At 40.9% G+C, this 20,037-nt stretch overlaps 1 protein-coding gene and 1 long non-coding RNA gene across 4 annotated transcripts in view; one reads left to right on the top strand and one right to left on the bottom strand.

Annotated features, from left to right (window-relative positions):
- Positions 1–20,037, top strand: part of NCKAP5 (NCK associated protein 5) — a 676,395-nt gene that overhangs the window by 570,095 nt on the left and 86,263 nt on the right. The gene's annotated exons all lie outside the window — the stretch shown is intronic.
- On the bottom strand, positions 5,942–13,786 carry LOC102967774. 3 transcript variants are annotated; one of them, XR_006220662.1, is made up of 5 exons: positions 13,471–13,786; positions 11,928–12,056; positions 11,379–11,414; positions 9,580–9,671; positions 5,942–6,101 (listed from the first exon to the last, which is right to left on the bottom strand). It is a non-coding gene; the product is annotated as an uncharacterized LOC102967774 (long non-coding RNA). The 3 variants fall into 3 exon arrangements; XR_447230.2 differs by lacking the exon at positions 11,928–12,056; XR_006220661.1 differs by lacking the exons at positions 11,379–11,414; positions 11,928–12,056.

The following is a 20,037-nucleotide window of genomic DNA, read 5'->3' as shown; positions in this document are numbered from 1 at the left end:
AATAACACATAAGGACCTGGCCTGACACACAGTAGCTGTGCATTCATTTTGTAACCCAACCAGTGTGACTTTGCTCCTTGGTGAGTCAGAAACTCCAAGTGTGTTTTTGCACAAAGAAAGGAAATCATGTGAGGAATCACTTCCAAAGCTTTGACTCCCCAGAGAGGGTGCATGGATTAGGATGAATATTTACATCAGGAAGTCTTGTCACTGGATTAGAGGCGGCCGTAAGGTCACACGTGTGCCTTAAGGAAACATGCCTATACACACGTTGTATGTTATGCAAATGAGGCTGAGGTGCCTCCTTGGGTGGAGATTGTAGTATTAAAAGAGGTAAAACTAACTGCCAGTCATCCCAGGACTCACTCCACAATCCATCTGCGCAGGCCTGGGTCACTGGGTTAGCTCAAGCAGTCTGGGTGGCCTTGGCCAGTGGGATGCCTTGTCAGGATGGTCACCATCACCCGAGGGGTGGTTTAGGGTCTCATTTGCCTGAGTTAAGAGGCAAACCAGAAAGAAGAGCTTAGGGAAGAATGTAAGATAAAGGTTAATGAGTACAAGCAGGTGGACATTAAAAGTCAGGTCTGGGGTCTAGCTGGTGACAGTTTTAGTTGTTGCATTTGTAACTATTTTTATGACTATACCCCCACACTCTGTCCCCAGCTGAATGACAGACACACTTCATATTTGCCGCCCTCTCTTTGTGCTCTTCGGCTCAAGTATGAAAAGCAGCCCCTTCTGTATCATCACCTCTGGGGATAATTGGAATGACTCTTTGCCCCTAAATATAAGCACTTTCTCTCTCCTGGCCTCTGCTTTTGCCTTGTCCTTTCCCACCACATTGTACGTGCCTACAAAGGGTTTGTTAGACTAATTTGAACTGAAGTCTGCTCTCAGCTACTAGGGAAACCCACTCTCTATTTTATTCCTTGATGTTATTATTAAGTCTTAGCATCTCCATCCGCCTGACATCAGATTCCCCATAAGCCCCACTTCTGGGCCCCACAGAGTCATTATGTGTTCTCCAAGACCAGTAGTTCTGAACAGAGCAGCGGTGCACCTTGTGAAGGAGGTGTTTGGCGCATATCGTTGGTTGGAGCGTATTTAGGAAGCGTTTCAGAGACTGGAGGCAAAGATGCCACACCTAGCCCCGTGCACCTTGCTGCCTCATCCATCCCACCTGATCTTACTGTGGGCTCATGATTATCTGAGCAGAGCATCTCACACTGTTTTACGCAGAAACTCAAAGTATTTTTGGGATGGTTTTAATGTAAGCTGAATTTGGTCAGAATTTTTTAAGGGAAGAATTGAGCTTTGTTTTGTTTATAGTTTCACCAAGAATTGCTCCCCATTTGAGGAAAGCACGCCATTGTTTGTAGCGGTCTTCATTATATTTGAGTCTCCGACACAAGAAACCTGTAAGAGTCTGTGTTTATGGTGTCACAGCTGTGGTCATTCCACGGTGCAGGCATCTGACCACTTCATTACACCCTGTAGGAGAGTAATGCCTGAGCATTTGCATATTGACAAGCGTATTGTTCTATTACAAATTACACATATATTTCCTTTCCTATAAGTTTATATATTATATGTATTTTTTTGAAGTTGGTATGTGTGTGTGTTTCAGGGGTCCCCAATACCACCCCTAAGTTTAACGATCTGCTAAGAGGGCTCACAGGACTCAGTATTTAGTTGTGCTCACAGCTAAGGTTTATTGTAGTGACAGGATACAAAGCAAACTCAGCCGTCAGCAGAGGGGCATAGAGTGAAGTCTGGGGAGACCTGCGCAAGCTTTCAAGGGAACTCTCCTGTTTGAGTCACACAGGATGCATCTGCTTCCCCCAGTGGATTGTGACAGCACATATGAAATACTGTTGACCAGAAAAGCTCATACAGCATCAGTTCCCAGGGTTTTTAATAGGGCAGGTCAGGTAGGCACCCTCTGCCTAGCACACACCCAAATTCTAGACTCCCAGAAGGAAAGCAGGTATTCTGCATGAGCCACATTATTTGTATAAACAATTTAGGCACAGTAAGCTACCGTGATCAGTAAGCACAGTAGGAAACTTCTGTAATTCAGATTCCAGCCCAGGGCCTAGGTTATAAGCAAGCCTTTTAAGAAATAGCAGTCAGGCCTGCAATGTTAATTCTTTACTGTATAGTAAGTTATAATAACTGTGAAAATCACTGGCATGCAGCAAATGGGGAATTAAAAAATATTTGTTTACAAGGGGCACTAGGTTTGATAGATTGAAAACCATTGTCTTAAACAAAATAACCCTCCACCCCCACATATCTACATTTAGCATGCCAGAGATATAATTATTGGTTTCATGTGCCCCAAATCAAATTTTAAAGCAGAGGTTAAGATTTTTTAAAATATGCATTGCTTCCATCTACTGTCAACAGTCTGTTAATGAAAGGTAGCAAACAGAATATTTCTCCTCTTGTATTAGGAACAAATCTAGAATGGCCAGTTTTTCCCTACCTTTTTACCTGTGAATTCCCTGTTTTATAGTAATATAATAAATGGCAATTTCTCTGTTATTAATACAATTCTATCACTTACGGGGCACCTGGGTGGCTCAGTCGGTTACGGGTCCGACTTCGGCTCAGGTCATGATCTCGCAGTCCGTGAGTTTGAGCCCCGCATCGGGATCTGGGCTGACAGCTCAGAGCCTGGAGCGTGTTTCGGATTCTGTGTCTCCCTCTCTCTCTGACCCTCCCCCGTTCATGCTCTGTCTCTCTCTGTCTCAATAATAAATAAAGGTTAAAAAAAATTAAAAAACAAACAATTCTATCACTTACTACTTCTGTAGTAAATCTGAACTTTAATTTTTCTACTAAATCTGAAAATCTCACTAATTATGAGTTAAAGACACAATTTTAACTTGAGAAGTATCATTCCAGCATCAGGGCCAAGTGCAAGGCATGTAATACAAATGAAAGTATAATTCAGTGTCATCAGGTCACCTCTGATAGCCCCCTGGTTGACACCATACTGTGGATTAAAATAATAGCTCCAGCTGGCCCTTCTTCAATACGATATGCATAAACAACAGGTGTGCTGGTTAATTGTTTTCTCATCATGGTGCATATTTCACACCCCATAACTCCCAAATGAAATACCAAAAGAATACATAAAATTAAATGATTCAAAGATTTAAAGGGTTTATGTTTTTTTATGGAAGAGTGGGAATCCATTGAAATATTTAGAAGGAACTATAGCTATAACCGTTATTATTAATGCCCCTAAAGTTACAATATTTATGTTTGCTTTAAAAATTCACACTTGAAGATCACACACACACACACACACACACACACACACACAATGAGGCAGGTACACATGCAGGGAAGGTGTACTTGGAGTTTAGAAAAGGAAGAGTTTATCACACACCTTCTTTTAAGGTTTATTTATTTTTGAGAGACCAAGAGAGAATGTGAGCAGGGGAGGGGCAGAGACAGGGTGAGACACAGAATCTGAAGCAGGCTCCAGGCTCTGAGCTGTCAGCACAGAGCCTGACTCGGGGCTCGAACCCATGACAGCTCAGAGTCTGATGTGGGGCTCAAACCGATGAATCGCAAGATCATGACCTGAGCCAAAGTCAGAGGTTTAACCTACTGAGTCACCCAGGCACCCCTCACATACCTTCTTTTAAAGGAGCACTTGAAAGCTCCCATGGAAGTGTAGCATTACGTGACAATGACCTTCTGTTCTTCCATTGCTGTTTTCAAACTAACCTTTGACCTTTGCAAGTGGGAACTGGAACATGACTGTCTAGAAGGGACTGAATCAGCATTGACACTTGTAGCCATTGAGTACTCTCCTTGTTGCTCCCCCTACTCTCCACGCATTTCCATCCAGATGAGCCTGAAGTTATGTTAAGTGACTTTTAGCACAGAAGCATGTCGTGGAAGATTCGGTGTTGCTATCTTTTGTGAAACTAAGCATTTTGCTGGCACAAATCCATGTGGCTTACTTCTCTCATCCCATGGTAAGACCAGGGGTAGTAGTTAAAATGAAACATGAGCAACAGTGAAACTTGAAACAACTAGTCAAGCAATCCACCTCCTTTGTACTAAAGTCTCCTAATGTCCCCTTTCTTCTCCCAAATGACTTGCCTCTGTTACAGTGGCTTGATACTGGTGGCTTTGGAGTCCTTGTGGAAAAGCCCTGTCACTACTGAATGAATTTCTATTGACTTTGCTGAGGCTGTGAAATAGTATATTCAGAGATAAAATCAGATTCTTAATGTAACTGAAGAGGCCATTAATGCTTTAACTCTTAGTCACCTCCCCGCACCCCTAGTTTTTTTTTGGCTTCCTCTTAAGGACAGTCTCAGCAATGCAGACATGTGAATTGTATCATTAACTAGGCTTGTCATAAACTATGCCATCCGTCATTATCATACATTAAATTTTTGTGGGTGGTCATCCTGGAAGTTCATATTAAATTTGGTGGCTTACCTTGAACACGCTATGTTTCATTAGCTACTCACCTGTGTAGAGACACAGGAGAGAGGGATAATTTGTCTATGTCCCATGGGCAGTACAAGGACAGCTATAACAGTATGAATTAAAGACCACTTAACTGCGCTTGAAGTAGAGAAAGTTGGCCTCAGGATATCATCCCACTGAAATCAGTATTGCTTCAGAGATCTCTAAGACATTGGCCTACCTGAGACTACTTGCCTCTCAAACTTGTTCCTTCTGGTTGACATTTTAAGTTGACTCATTGAATCAGTCAGGATGGGCTATGGTAAGCTGTAGTAACAAACAACTGCAAAATATATGTGGCTTCAGACACAAAGATTTGTTCTTATGCTAGATTACTTTTGTAGGTCAGCACGGGAGCCAGCCACACATCTTAGACACTCAGGAGACATTACTGATGGAGTAGCCACCATCTCAAACATTGCCAATCACCAGGCTGAGAAGAAGAGAGCTATGGATGGTTTCACATCACTATTAAAAATGCTTTCGTCAGACTAAGTATATGGCCCCACTCAACCATAGAGGCGTTAAGAAACACAAGTAGACATGTCCCGAGAAGGAAAGAGAATTGGACATATTTAGTAAGTAGCATTCATGACCACCACACTCAGCGGACACCTTTCTTCCTTATTTCTTCTACCCCAGATACTAGAAAGACAAATATGCTGTTTCTCAGCTTCCCTTTGTACTAAGAGAGTCCAGGTTGACCTGCTTCTGGCCTATGAGACCTTTGTGGAAATCTGCTGTGGGGATTTATGGCAAGCTTTTGTTTTCCTGATAAAAGGGGTGAAACACAGCTATAGTGTTCATTTATGCTTACCCCTTCTTCCTATCTGGAAGGTGGAGGCAATGCCAGGAAATATAGCAGCTATCTTAGCATGAGCCTTCACACAAAAGATGGCAGAACAAGACAGGAATGAGAAGAGTTTGACTTCTTGATGATATCAATGAACTACACCACCAGCTCTGGACTGCCTACCTCCAGACATCTTGCTGTGTGAGAAATATAAACGCTACTATAAGCTTATGACATTGTAAGTCAGGCTTTTTGTGTTGTTGTTGTTGTTGTTGTTGTTGTTGTTGTTGTTGACAGCTGAATGCAATCCTGAGAGTCCTTATTTTGAAATTGAAAAGGAAAACTTTCCATTTGGAAGGATGTGTTACCCACAATTACCCCAGTGAAATTAAAATATGGTTGAGAGATTGCTAATACATTCTCCTGTTTTAGACCCTTTGCCACAGGTCTTTTGGGTGTCATTTCATGTGAGCTTGCTTTGTCAGTATAAGCTAGGTTATGATGTACTAACAAATAACCCCCATAATCTCATTGACCACCTAGCTCCGAACTTCTTGCTTTGTAAGAATACAGATACCTAAGATTTGTTTATGCCTAAGCCCCTTAGAGTCAGTTTTTCTGTTTCTTACAGGTAGGTGCAATCTTGGCTGAGGCTGACACAGTCTTCTTTATTCTTGAATTTAAACAGATGCGCTACCCACAGTCTGTTAATGTTTTCAGGTTTTTTGATGAAGGGCTATCTGTAGAGATGATTCCATATAATGCTTTAAGAATTTCCAGTATATTTCCCATGGTCAGCTCCATCCATCTGAGAAAACAGACAAAAAACTGCTGAAAATGTCTTCTAAAACATTTTTCTTTCTCTTTCCTCTTTCTATATTGAAGAACTCTCTAAAAGAAATCCTTTAATAAAAGTGTAAAGCTTCCATTCTGTGATAAAAAATTAAGTCTTGTTTTCATGTTTTATTGGGGTAGCTGGGACACTTACAGAATAAAATCTGTTAGAAATAAAATGATAAAAAGGAAGAAAAGAGACCATGGTTCTAAAAACTTTATAAAAGCCTTGAAACTATGAGAATATCTCCGTATCCTGAGAATTTACAGAATGTGCTGAAGTCTCTCAAATTCAAAACACTTGAGAACAGAAACTGTAACTTGTTCAACATTAACCTTGACAAATCTGGGTTCTGTCATGTGAATGAATGAACGCCTCCACTCTTGAGATCTCAGGACCTTGAACATCAAAATTGAAGTAGGGTAGCAGAAAATTATCTTTATCTCTTTCTCCCTTCTTCTACCTTCCATGCCATCCCTATTCTCTCTTTAAATTTTTAATAGATTACGTGAATGACTTTGACAAAAAAATCTAATGAGAAAATCTCTTCAAAAGCACTGTCGGCTTCCTTACTTGTCACCACCCGCACTCCCCGGAAGGACAGCACTTTGCTTTATGACCATGTATTGATCTCTAATATCTTTATTGAGCCTTGTCTCTTCCTTGCCTCCTACAGGCAAAGGGTGAGAGTTAGATAATAGTATTAATTTTCCAGACATCTGCACATGTTTTAATGGCCTTTTGAAGTTTGAAAATAGTTTCTCTGTGAACCCACCACAGGGCTAAAATGCCATTAAGGCCTAGATTGCAACGATACATAACAATCATAGCTGTAGAGCTCAGCTTGGCAATGAAAAGAAAGCTCATTTATTTTAGTGGAGATTCAAATTAATGTACGTTCCTTGCCCAACCAGAGCCAGCATTACCAGGTGCTGGAGGTAATCATCAGGACCCAGGATGGCTGAAATCCACCCATTCTTCCTCACACATGTGGGAAGTCAGAGCCACAACAGAAGGTCTCCACATCACACCATCACACACGACGTGAGATGGAGGGTTCGGGAGTAGTGACGTAATTGAGGCTGATAACCATGTTTTAGCCATGGCCCATTTTTTTTTTTTTAGACCAGAGAAGCCTTTGGTCCCCTTCTCAGAACAATGCTATTACATGCACGAAGACATGGGATTATAAAAGGAAACCGATTATACTGAGGTGCCATTACTAAGGTGTTGAAAAATATGTAAGATGAGCTTCATTCCTAGAGCATGAGATAACAAGCTCAAATGGAAGTTCTAACTTAGTTCTTATGTAATGATTCCAATATATAATATTTAGAGATATTACTACAACTGCAATGTGACATGAAGATGTCTGTGATCTCTTGTAGTGACAGTCACCAATTAATACCACTGTAGTTTCATGCCTACATTCATAACTGAAGGAAATGTTAAATTTTAGTTCAAGTTTGGTGAAACTAAAGATGCATTGTTTTTTCCTCCAAGTTCACAAAGGCTCTGAATTCTACTCATGGATCTCTGAGCTCTCACATTAAGGAACCCCGAGAGTCTGTATATTTCCTAGGAATTGCAGGCCTGTGTAGATACAAGGATGATTATTTATTCTTTCCATGCAATGTTTACTTAATACCCTTGAGTTGTTCTCTCTAGAGTAGGGATGCATCCTCTGATGACAGCCACCCTGTTTTTGTTTTTGTTTTTGTTTTTGTTTTTGTTTTTGTTTTCTTAGCTCTCTTACAAGTGATGACCACTTGTGGGGCTAGAAGCACTTTGGAGGGTTTGTTTCTCCCCCTTTACACAAAACTACCTGGCCAGGTTTGGGAAGCCTACCAGAGACCCTGACATGATCACCTGCTCTACCTAGCTGGCAAAAGTCACCATGTGCATGGCACCTGTTTCATAATTTGACATTGGACAGTCTCAGAGAGGAAAGGACAAATGGTTCTAAGTAGTATTGTGTGCATTTACCTTAAGATTATCACTGGTTCCTCCATGGGGCATAGTTTTTACAAAGAGGATGTTCAAGTATAATTATCCGGGAATTTCTTAAAATTTGAGGAAAGTCAGATTTATTTTTTTTTCTTTTTTTTTTTTTTAATTTTTTTTTCAACGTTTTTTATTTATTTTTGGGACAGAGAGAGACAGAGCATGAACGGGGGAGGGGCAGAGAGAGAGGGAGACACACAGAATTGGAAACAGGTTCCAGGCTCCGAGCCATCAGGCCAGAGCCTGACTCGGGGCTCGAACTCACAGACCGCGAGATCGTGACCTGGCTGAAGTCGGACGCTTAACCGACTGCGCCACCCAGGCGCCCCGAGGAAAGTCAGATTTAAAACCAGGAGAATTATCTGTTTCTTGTAACAGACTAGAGGAACTGGTTTGGCTTGTCCCATTACATAGTGACAAAGCAGCATTTGATAGCAGCAGCCTATGTGATAAAATGATTATGGCAGCAGTGAGAAAGAATCTAATAAGGAAATTGATCTGCAGATTCCAATTCTGTAAGAGCCAACATCAATCAACATAAATGTCAATAATGAGATCGTACTGAAAACTGCCTAGTTCTTTCAGAGGGTTCTAGGGTCTGGTGACAGATTCAAGAAGTAAATGTGAAAAAAGAATTTAAGAGGTTCACAATTACTCCACTGACCAGCAGCAGGCTACATGGTTCTTTGCTGGCACATGACAGAGTCTGTCTTGGCCCAGGCTAAGATTAATTGGACATTGCTAAAGGATTTTCATATTGAGAGATATGTGATAGTGGTACCACATGGTATAATATAATAATAGCTGTTTTTGTACTTAGCAATTATAGCTACACACTACAGTTTAGGGAGGGGAATAGCTTGGTGCTCTGACTTATATGTATCCTTTGGGAGGCCATGTCTAGATAGTGCAGTGGCAAAGGAAACTGTTCTCAGAGATTTATCTGGAAAGGTTATATGGGTAGAATTCTGAAGTCATTATTTGCCATTTTATATAACTTCATTGTTTGTCTGCCTAGGGTTTTTACTAAGAACTGCTCCTTGATTCTGTCATGTTAGAGACCATGAGTAGCAACAGGACAAGTATAAGTGAATTTCAGGATTGGGAACATCAGGGAGTGTTATGACAAAGGGGTTGCTAATGAGTAGGACAAGAAATGGGGCTCTTGGGTGGCTCAGTCAGTTCAGCGTCCAACTTCAGCTCGGGTCATAATTTTCCAGTTCACAAGTTCGAGCCCCGCTTCGGGCTCTGTGCTGACAGCTCAGAGCCCTGAGCCTGCTTTCAGATTCTATGTCTCCTTGTCTCTCTGCCCCTCCCCCACTCATGCATGTGCCCTCTCTTTCTCTCTCTTTCAAAAATAAACATTACAAAATAAAGAGTGGGACAGGAAAGTCAGGTGGGTGGGCACAGAAATGAAAATGTGAATATAAGACACAGCTCAGCTTACTTTCACCTGGAGCCATCTTGATGTCTCAGCAAGGGGTTTCTCCCATGTTTCCTGTCCAGGCAGGAGCATTTTCCAGGATATGGGCAATCTTCCTGTAGGAACAGGAAAGGAAATAAGTGGAAACAGGAGGGACTTAGAACAAGCCACTCCTACCTAACATTCTGATTATAAAGCAGCTACCTCAGAATTGACAAAACTGATTTTCCAAGAAATATTGACCCCACTCTCCCTTGCTCTGTGTATTTTTTTTTCTGTCTCAACTGGATACCCTGCTATTGGCATTTTCTGGAGTTTGAGGTCTCGTGTTGCAAATTATCACCTACATGCTACCGAAATGGTGGCTTTTCACTGGAAATGATATTAGGAAGCTGTCTCAGGACTTCTTTTTGGTTTATACTATCAGGCATACTTTTGGCACTGACACTAATTGAGGGTAGATGCAAGAGGGGGTGGGAATCATGCTATTCTGTCTTTGAAAATTATGTTAAGATTCAAGTCTACTCTTACCTCAGCAAGCTTAGCAAAGGGAACATAACCAGATCTTTTTCTGGTCTGGGAGTATCTTTCCGAGTCTAATAATAAATAATCAGAGAAGATAAGAGCCAGGGTGGACTTCTTGGGTGCAAATCTGTACAGTCACACAGGGGCTAGAAGGGCCCTGTGCTTGATGTAATACTGTTCTGTCACCACTGTGAAATTCTTAGTATCTTTTTTTTTTTTTTTTTTTTTTTTTTTTTTTACAAATGGTCCCCTGCATTGCACAAGTTATGTCACTGGTTATGAAAATAGCTAACATTTGTTGAGCATTTCATGTGTCCAAACCCCTTGGTGAATTGAATTCTTACCACAACCTTATAACTCCAGAGTTCCTTCTCTTGAACATCAAATCTTCAATGAGGCCCTTTGAGTTGATGTTGTTACTATTATCCATAAAGGAAACTAAGGCTCAAAGGGTACAGTAACTTGCCTTAAATTACACAAAACCAGGATCTGAACCCAAGCCTGATCATACCTTGGCCACGTGCCAGCCTTGCCTCCCTGGTTATGGATGTGGCAAATGGGGAAGGGAGCTAATGTGTAAACTCAGACCCAGGATTTATCCTGAATGTTTAAAAGCTAGTTTTCTAGTTGTTGATCATCTTTGTCTTAAATATGTCAGCTAAAAAGGTAATAATAAGTAAGTCAGCTAATCAAGGGTTGGGGTTCATTGGATTCCAGTTGATGGAGGTGTCCAGGTGATGCGATGAACATGGCCGCAGTGCGTGGGCCCGGACTCCATCCTAGCCTAGCTCAGTGACTTGCTGGGCTAGGTGACATCTTCCAGGAACCAACCGTCGGCTTTCTGAATAAGTGACGCACATTTTACACGCTGACTGTATTTTTATGTACTCAAGTTGGACAGCGTCTTATTCCATTAGTTTTTGATCAATATAAAAGTATTTATGAAAAGAAATTTACCATCCCACATAAAACAGCTGAACAAAAAAAGTAAAGATTTATATGTAATAAATGTTTTGAAGCCATTTAGAATTATTAACAGGGACATTTGGGGAGAAATCTTTATCGTCTGCGACTCACAGTCTTGGGGAAAAAAATTTTGTCTTTAAAACCAGATGATGATTAGCAAGTGTTCAAAGCAGACCCTTAATTTTATAATAATAATTACTTCTTGGGAATCTGTATCCTGTCATCATTTCTCAAATGAGTATAAGAGCAGTTTCTTTGCTCCATAATGCTCATTTCTTTGTAATAGTTATTTATAGATCCATAACCAATTCCTTTGAAAAGTAAGAACTCACTTTTGGTATTCTGAGGTTGAAAATGCTGTCCATGATCTGAAGTAAAAGGAGAGCTCGAGAAAGGTTACTTTGCATCTTTTAAGAAAGTTTCCATCAAAGCAGTTTATGAAAATTAATAAATCTTGAGGGATTTGAGAAGATGGGATAATTTTAGGATTATTGTAACTGGTGACTGTCTCAGAAGAAAATAGAGAGATTATGTTATTTGTATTTATGCATCGGATATCCATTTAATGCTTCACAATTTCCACCCTGGGAGATTAGGAATTTCTCTTTCCACCTTCTTCCTCCGTGCCTGATTCACAAATACATAAACGTTTACTGAACATGCTTGATTAGAACAAAGTGTTGTCTGAAGCAAAAAAAAAAAAAGAAAGAAAGAAAGAAAGAAAGAAAGAAAGAAAGAAAGAAAGAAAGAAAGAAAGAAAGAAAAAGAGTAGAAACACTGTTTCATGTCTTGTGGAGAACATGCCTTTTTACTGTATTCTCTGATGCAGTCGTAACTCCCTTATCTGTCATACAAATGTTTGTAAAATCATATCCATTTACTTTTCTCTTGGATGTTACGTTTGAGTCTTTAGTCGATTTGCTGGAGGATTTGCTGGAGAAACCAAGGAGCGATTTTGACTTGAAAGTCTGGCATCACTTCTATTTCACATTCTGTTTTCAACAGCCTCTCTTAATATGCCGGGGAAAAAAATCCACAAGATTGAAATTTAAATATAGAATATATTTAGCAAACTAATAGAAAAATAAAAATAAATCCACTTGACTTGATAAATCCTACGTAATAGCCGAAAACTGCCATTTGCCAAGAAATGATTTAGCTTAGTGAAATGTATTTTACAACTAATCCTTTAATGGCTGTTTAACATATTACCTTTCCCACTGTTAATATTGAACAGTATTGTAAGTTAGTAATTTTATGCCCTATATTTCAAATTGCTATTAGAGAGCCACATAAATAACAATTTTCAACCGCTTGTTTGTAACACCATGAGGCATTTCTTACCATAGGGTAAAGTAACAGTGGATTTAAAAAACTGCTGTGGGGATAAAGCCACAGGGAAACTGATGTGGATCTGTGGCAACAAAGCCTATAAAGCAAACTGAAGTAATAAGTCTGAAACCCTGATAATGTACAACTTAGTATTAACTATCAGGGGCAGTGAGACTATGGGCCCTCGTTGAACATTCAGCCAGAAATTGAGCTTACGGAATACATCTTCACAAATATTAAATGAATGGGACTCCAGGAACTTGTCCTATTAGAACAAGGACACTGGCCTATAAAATGCAGATGAGTGCATAGCACAAAAGTCATTTTCATGGGCGTCTGATCTAGTCCTTAACGCTAGCCTCCATGCCAGGAAGTGCCATGAGGGTGAATCCTATAGTTTGTGAAGGCCCCAGCAGTTATCTCCCAAACTCTGAATTTCACTTGTTCTCAGCTTTCTTTTAATAATGTAAGGAGGCACACATCTTATATATAATTCTCCATTTTTTTTTTCGGTTTTGTTTTTTTGTTTTGTTTTGTTATTTGGTTTTTTGTTTTGTTTGTTTCCAAAACACCAAGACCTTTCCCCTTCCTTGGAGTTTAATCTTCTAGTGCTAGGCACTAATTCTTTATTTTGATGTCTCCTTGTTGTACTTGCAAGAAGAGAGTAGGGCCCAGGTATGATTTCTTGCCAACAGCCTGGAAAATGAACCCCTTTGGTTCACCAAGGAAATCACCCTGTATCTTCTTGATTAGCGATTAGAGACCTCTGGAGTGCTAGCAGCAATCTGCACAGTTTTAGCACGCAGTGGTGAAATAAGCATCATAGGTTGAACCCCTGCCTTCCCTGCAACCAAGAAGCACCCCTCAAAGGCACAGAAGCTCTGTGTGTCTCCACCGTGTCTGCATTTCCTTCCAGGGACCCTTCCAGTCCCTTCTTATAGACCTCGCCTTGCTTGTTTACGTAGATAAGAGTAACGGAGGCCACAGCTAAGTTCAGCATTAGGAAAAAATGTGGGCCTGGCAAAGGGATAAAGGGGAAAGCATGTGCCTTGGAGACAGTGATGAGTTCAAGTCTGAGCCCTTACTACTCACTGTATGACTTGTCACAGGTTCCTTACTGCTGAGATGTCTCTCTCATCTTTTTGCCTCCATGGTCTTGCTCAACTGTTTGCAGAAAGATGTCACACTCTTTCATCTCTGGACCTTTGCATACGTTCTGCCCAGAAGGCCTTTTTTTCTCCCCCTCCTTTCTTGGCTCCTTCACCTGAGTCATCATTTCTTGTTCCTACATTCTCTATTTAGCTATTTTTCTCAGGAAAGCCTCCATGGAGCCTCCTGCTGAGATTTACATGGCACATGACAGTGAGGGTGCCCAATGGCTTGTCTTCCTACCTGTGCCTTTGGGGGTGGGGACTGTGTTTGTTCATCATTGTGTCCTAGGTAAGACATCACAGTGGCAGAGAATGTGGTGTCCTAAAAAGGTCATGTGGCAGGACTCTCGCACAGAGTCATGACATGGAAGCTTTTCTTTTCAGGAAGTAACTTTATTTGTGCCAGTACGGCTCAGTTGGGTTGATACCCTAGAAACTTAGCCCTGAATGCCATGTGGCGTAGTTTTTTAATACCTTTTTTACTTCTTTGTCTCCCATATATGGTAACACACAAACATGTGGTCTGATTAAGTGGTCTCATGTTAGAAGGTCGTGAGGGATGTTGTCAGGTATGCGTATAGCCAGGTTGCCTTGAGGTTTTTATTTTGTTGTGTTTTTCCTTAGAGAGGGGACCCTATCACAGGCAGGCGTGACATATGAGTCCAGGTTCAAATCCCTGACTGAACAGTACCTCACCTGCTCTTGTTCTTTAAATTTTCTCATTTGAAAAATCAAAGTTATAATAGTTTCTACCTCATGAGGTGAGTATAAGGATTAAATTAGAAAAAAATAATAGGGGCACTAAGCATAGCACCTGGCATGTAGTCTATAAATGTTTGCTGTTTTTCTTGTTAGTTTTATTTTAAGTTAGATCCAAATTTATATACAAAATTGTGTTTTCCAGAAAGAATGTGGAGCTCTAAAGAGGAAATAAAAACATCACCAGTACCAATAAAATTACCGATCATAATAATAATGAAATAATAATAATGAAAGTATGTTTTTTGATAAATGAATTAATGATGTTTGAGTGTAGTAAGGGAAGGTATTACATTATACTTCGAGGTACTTCTTTTTTTAATCTTACATGGTTTGTCTTGTTGTCTAATTAATTTGTATTGTTATTTTTGTAAATTTTATATAACGAACCATCATAAGCCAGTTCCAATTATAGAAATTAAGAGAATGAACCCTGCACTCATACTACCTGGGATACTGTTTATGTGACATTAGACAAGATTTTTAGCTTCTGTACCTCAATTTCTTACCTATAAAATGGGAATGATGATGTCCTTACTATGGGTGATGATGAGCGTTTCGAAGAATAATATACATGAAAGACATACCTGATGCTAAACACAGCTCAGAAAATGTCTACAGCTACTGATGGGAGTGACCCAAATTATGGGCTAAAACACTTAGCAGAAATAAACAACTCACCTTGCAAAAGAGACCAATTCCCTCTCTTCGCGTGAGAAGCAAACGGAATGTGGAAGTCTGGACTTAGAAGGACACATATCTGAGAAAGAATCCTGGCTCTACTTCTTACTGGAATATAACCTTTTGACTTTGGATCCCTTCCTTAGATTTGGTTACCTGAATTTCTTCATCCCTAAAAGTTAAGATAGTAACTTCTTCCACATTTAGCGTGAGGATCCATGAGATAGAGATTCAGGGCAGAGACTTCATACAGAGCCTTCGTACCCCACAGGGCAGGAAGTGATTCATTTCTTCCTAAGAAATGGTGTGTTCGACTCCAGTGGCCACCACCATAATTTCCAATAGGCCTGGTAAAAATAGCAGGCCAGGTCCCCCCCTACCCCCGACCCCTGCCTAATTTCTTTAGTTCTATGAAATCAGAGGGAAAATTTGTCCCCCTACATGTAAAAAGCAAAAGCTTCAGCAATCCAGGAAACTTCTCAAAAATAAAGCTTGATTAAAAATGTAAAATGCAGTGTAGATAATTTTACAAAACAGCAGGGGCAATTGGCAAGCACTTATTAAAGTACCTGTTAAAGTAATTAGTGATAAAAATGGAAGTTTCACCGCACTTCTGTATCTCTTAGATCCCAGAATAGGCTCAGGCTGTGCTGAATCATTTCCTGTCTCAGATCAGAGTCAGGGAAGAACACAAAAGGAAAGCTTCAGAGAGTCTTGAGATTATTCACAGGCAAGCAAGTGTGAATCACTCTTCGGAACTGGCTCCCCACCTGCCCACAGGTGGCCTGCTGTGGAACCCCTAACCCTACACTCCCAACATTCTGCCACTTCGCTGTTACATATTAAATATTTCTGAATCTTTTTTTTTGTTGTTTTCTATAAAGAGACCAAGAGGTTTGGAAGCTTGAGAGTGAGAACTAAGCCCCTGTTGTGTGAACATTTATTACACAGAACGTTATCTTACTCATATGTAACTGTGTTACCAGGCTGACCCCCATCCCTCCCCACTTCTGCCTCGTATCACCCTTACTCTACCATGATCTCTTTTGCATATTCTGCCTTAAGAATTCTTATGTTTTTTTTTTTTTTGTCTCATCTCTGTGGGCTCTTCATTGATATTGAGTGAGCTCCACTAATGAGCTTCCTTGAGTCTGTTCATAGTTCATAGTCGAGACTCTGTACACAGTAGATGCTTCATAAATGCTTCTTGTTGAACTAATTAGAGTGGAGGTTCCCAAGGGCAAGGTCTGCTCTTTTCATCTCCATTCATCTTCCTGCTGGTTCTCACCCTGTGGGTCCTCGGGGCACTGTTAATGGAGTTTCAGAGGACAGGGCAGATTTGAGATACTCCAGTCATCAGTTTAAGCTGCAGAAGTGCCCAAATGAACTTCCTAGTCATCAAACCCAAATGCTCCCTTAGGCAGCCACCAGATAATCAGGTTGTCATGGTAGCAGAGACCCTTAAAGAAGGTTTTGAATATAGTTCTGGAATAATTGTTTCAAAAGTATTTTATAACCTTCGATCCCAGAGAAGTAGAAAAGAGGATGTAGGACCATGTCATTTACAGAGGCATCCAGAGTGAAACAGAATGTACCCAGGGCATCTAAAGATTTATATTCAGGGCAAGTCTAGAAGTTGTTGGGAAAAATATAATTGCAGCAAGAACTGTTGTATGTGGTTAAAAAAAAAGAGAGAGAGATAAAATTTCAGACTCTGAAGTGAGATCAAATCTTGGTGAAAGTGTTTTTTAAAAAGCTTCCAGGAGAACATTTGAAAACCATACTCTGTCGCATCAGCAAGGTGGCTGAATGCAGATATTATGTTTTATCTTTGTATCCAAAAATGGAAATAATGGCATAATTAATTAAACATCAGCTCTTATCCAAAAAGATTTTGTCCTAGGCTCAAATTTTTGTGAATCTAAGAAATGATCATTTATACTCAGTTATGTAATATACAGTTATGTCATATTCTGTTTTATAATAAATTCTTAATGAAATGGAATGAAACTTGTAACATGTGAACCAGGGGTCTGCTCTCCTGATGGTATCTGGAAGGGCTGATGAAAAATCACATTTCCTGAATATGGCAAAAATATTAAGTCTAAGTATGTGCATAAAGTAAAACTTTGTTTTTTGGTTGTTTTGGTTTGGTTTTTGGTTTTTTTTGTTTGTTTTTGTTTTTGGTTTTGGTTTTTTTTGGATAATAATCTGGTGAGTAAAGCTTCCAAGGAGAAATTATCTTAATCAGTCTCCACACTATTGATAGTTCTTTGAATTTCCTTCCGGAGCCTACACATACCTATGAAAATTGCCTTGTTATCCAACAGGAGGAACAAAGCTTATTCACCTGGTTATGTCTAGCTCAGAGCCATATTTAGAACACGTCTCTTAAACATACCAAATCCACCACTTGTGTTTTCTGCCTCTGTAACAGAGGCTATCCAGAAAGGTGGTGAAATTGCAGGAAATCGTCTGAAGTTAGGAGTATCAAAAGACGCTCAGAGGCTTTCATAATAGTGCACTCCAGACTTGCTTCCCATGTGGTGGGATTAAAGGAGATGAAACAGGAGCCCCAGGGCCAACCTGGGGCTGAGTTGAGGGAGCAGGAGTGGGGCTCGAGGAAGCTTTCTGGAGGCTGTGAGTTGAGATGAGCTCTTCAAAGTGGAGTCAGGGTGATCAGCAAACAAAGCTGGAGCTGAAAAAGCAATGAGTTCTTCCACTCGAGAAATCAGCCCAGGATCCAGGCCACTAGATTTGCAAGTGAGGGTGATCCCTTAAAAAAGTCCAAGTTCAAACGAGCAGCCAGCCAAGAGAGTGGGAACAGCAGTGCGCAGCAAAGGAGCAGGCAGGAAGAGGGGAGGAGGACGCCCTGATATCCCATCTCGTGGGCCGGATGCTGAACAGTTAAAGATGCCAATGGTGAGGGGGCAGATTTTGAAAAATTCTTGCATCTTTCTTCTAAATATCCTGCCATGCACTTTTGAGAGTAGAAGATACCTTCAAATGGGTGGAGCATATTGTGAACAGAATTCAGGGAAATGTCACTAAAGAAGGTTTAGCAGTAGTTCGTGTGGCAATTAACAGACCTTTTCACTTGATAAATAAAACAGGAATTCAGGAATTGTGGGCACAGAAGCCATCCCCTTTATTTATTTATTTTTTTAATATATGAAACTTATTGTCAAATTGGTTTCCATACAACACCCAGTGCTCATCCCAAAAGGTGCCCTCCTCAATACCCATCACCCACCCTCCCCTCCCTCCCACCCCCCATCAACCCTCAGTTTGTTCTCAGTTTTTAACAGTCTCTTATGCTTTGAAGCCATCCCCTTTAACTGAGAGACTTTTTTCACAGAGAGAAAAAAGCAACTCTGGAGAGAATATACAACAGGCCTGAGGTAGAATTCTGGATATCCACACAATAGTATCTACCAAGGTCAAGTAAATCAAGGGTATTGAGGCAAATCACGTTAAAAACACTAATTCACTTCTACCTCTGCTGCTGAGCCTAAATTACTCATGTTGGTAGAACCCATTAATCATATGTACACCATATCCACTCCCATAACTTCTCTTTTTTACAATATTTGGATTTTCATAGTTAGAGGGGAGAATAAATTGTATGAGTGATTATAAGCCTAGAATAATTCTCTCACCGAATCAGACTAAAGGAAGAAAGCCCTTTCCTCTTTACATCTTACACTGAGTTAATAACTTCTGAGATCTTGGCATGAAAAAACCCACACGTTCCTTTTCACACGTTAGGAAGTACATTGATGGACACAGAACCTGCTCTATCACCCTGCTCCACTTGATGTTTCCAGCCTGGTTTCCCACGCTGCCCAAACTTCTCAGATAAAGATATACTTTTTACCCTCACCTTGTGCCACTAAATGAGGATTCAGTGCTTCCCTGACCTCAGAAATCAGCGGCCTTACAGTGAAGACCTCATTTCCATCCTCAGCAAAAACCCAGAGGCAGAATTCTATTAAATGCACAGTCTTCACTGAGCGCCGGAGAACTGCAGCTCCGTGAATGAGGAGAGAAACAGGAAAAGGGAAACTGGTCCCCTAGCCCAGCTCTGAAGGCCCAAGTGCACCGCCACGTCCAGTCTCCACTACCATCGTTAACTGGTGAGCTGCCAAATCAGTATCTGCTGCTCTGAAGGGGCCACTCTGCCCTCATCCCACCAGATACAGAGCAGCTGGCCCTGGGCACAGTCTGTCAAAGGGAACGTTTCTCTGCTTTGAATTACAGATTCAGAACCGTGCAGAGAACATACTGTGGGCAGACCCAAGACAGGGTCATCCACCAAATATCAGTGACCTGGTGTGGTTCTGGCACTAGCCGCCCCAGCATCACCAGGCCCCCCAGAGCTGAGCTTGGTATTTTATACTGGCATGAGGGAGTGTTCTGACTATGGATTGCAATACACTTTAGCACATCACATAAATCCCCACCCCTGTCTCTACATAGTGACAGAAAGCACGCCTTTTCCCTGTGAAGCTGAAAGTCCTCAGGGGGAGAAGTCCCCTTGGCCTGCTGACCTAACCCTATATACACGTGTGACTATGTATGTGTTGTATGTGTAGTGTGTATGTGTGTGTGTGAATCTGTGTTTGTTGACTGACTGATGGAGTGGCTATCCTGTATGTTACAGAGTGCTTATCTCAGAGGAGGACTATCTCAGCCAGGCTAATATTAATCATGATAGCAAACCCCCAAGTGAATAATGGCTCAAACCCAGTACACATTTATTTCTTCCTCATTGAAAGTCCAAAAAGTTATCTCTGGTCCCTAGGTGGTACCCTTTCAGTCGGCAATCCAGGAACACAAATTCCTTCTCCCTGGTGGCTCCATCTTTAACACATGGTTTACAAGATTGCTATGCTCAGTTGGCTACATCAAACCAGTGGAGGGGAAAGAGCCTAGCACACCACACACCAAAGGTATTCCTGGGCCAGGAACAACATCACTTTGGTTCACACTCCACAGACTAGAACTAACTATGTCACATGGCCACACCTCACTGCAAAGGAGGCTGGGAAATGCCATCTAACTATGT

The sequence above is a fragment of the Panthera tigris genome, chromosome C1 (assembly GCF_018350195.1).
Source record: "Panthera tigris isolate Pti1 chromosome C1, P.tigris_Pti1_mat1.1, whole genome shotgun sequence".
In the NCBI taxonomy this organism is placed as follows: Eukaryota; Metazoa; Chordata; class Mammalia; order Carnivora; family Felidae; genus Panthera; species Panthera tigris.
The sequence above is the reverse complement of the archived record's forward strand: the minus strand, read 5'-3'. Positions and strand labels throughout refer to the sequence as shown.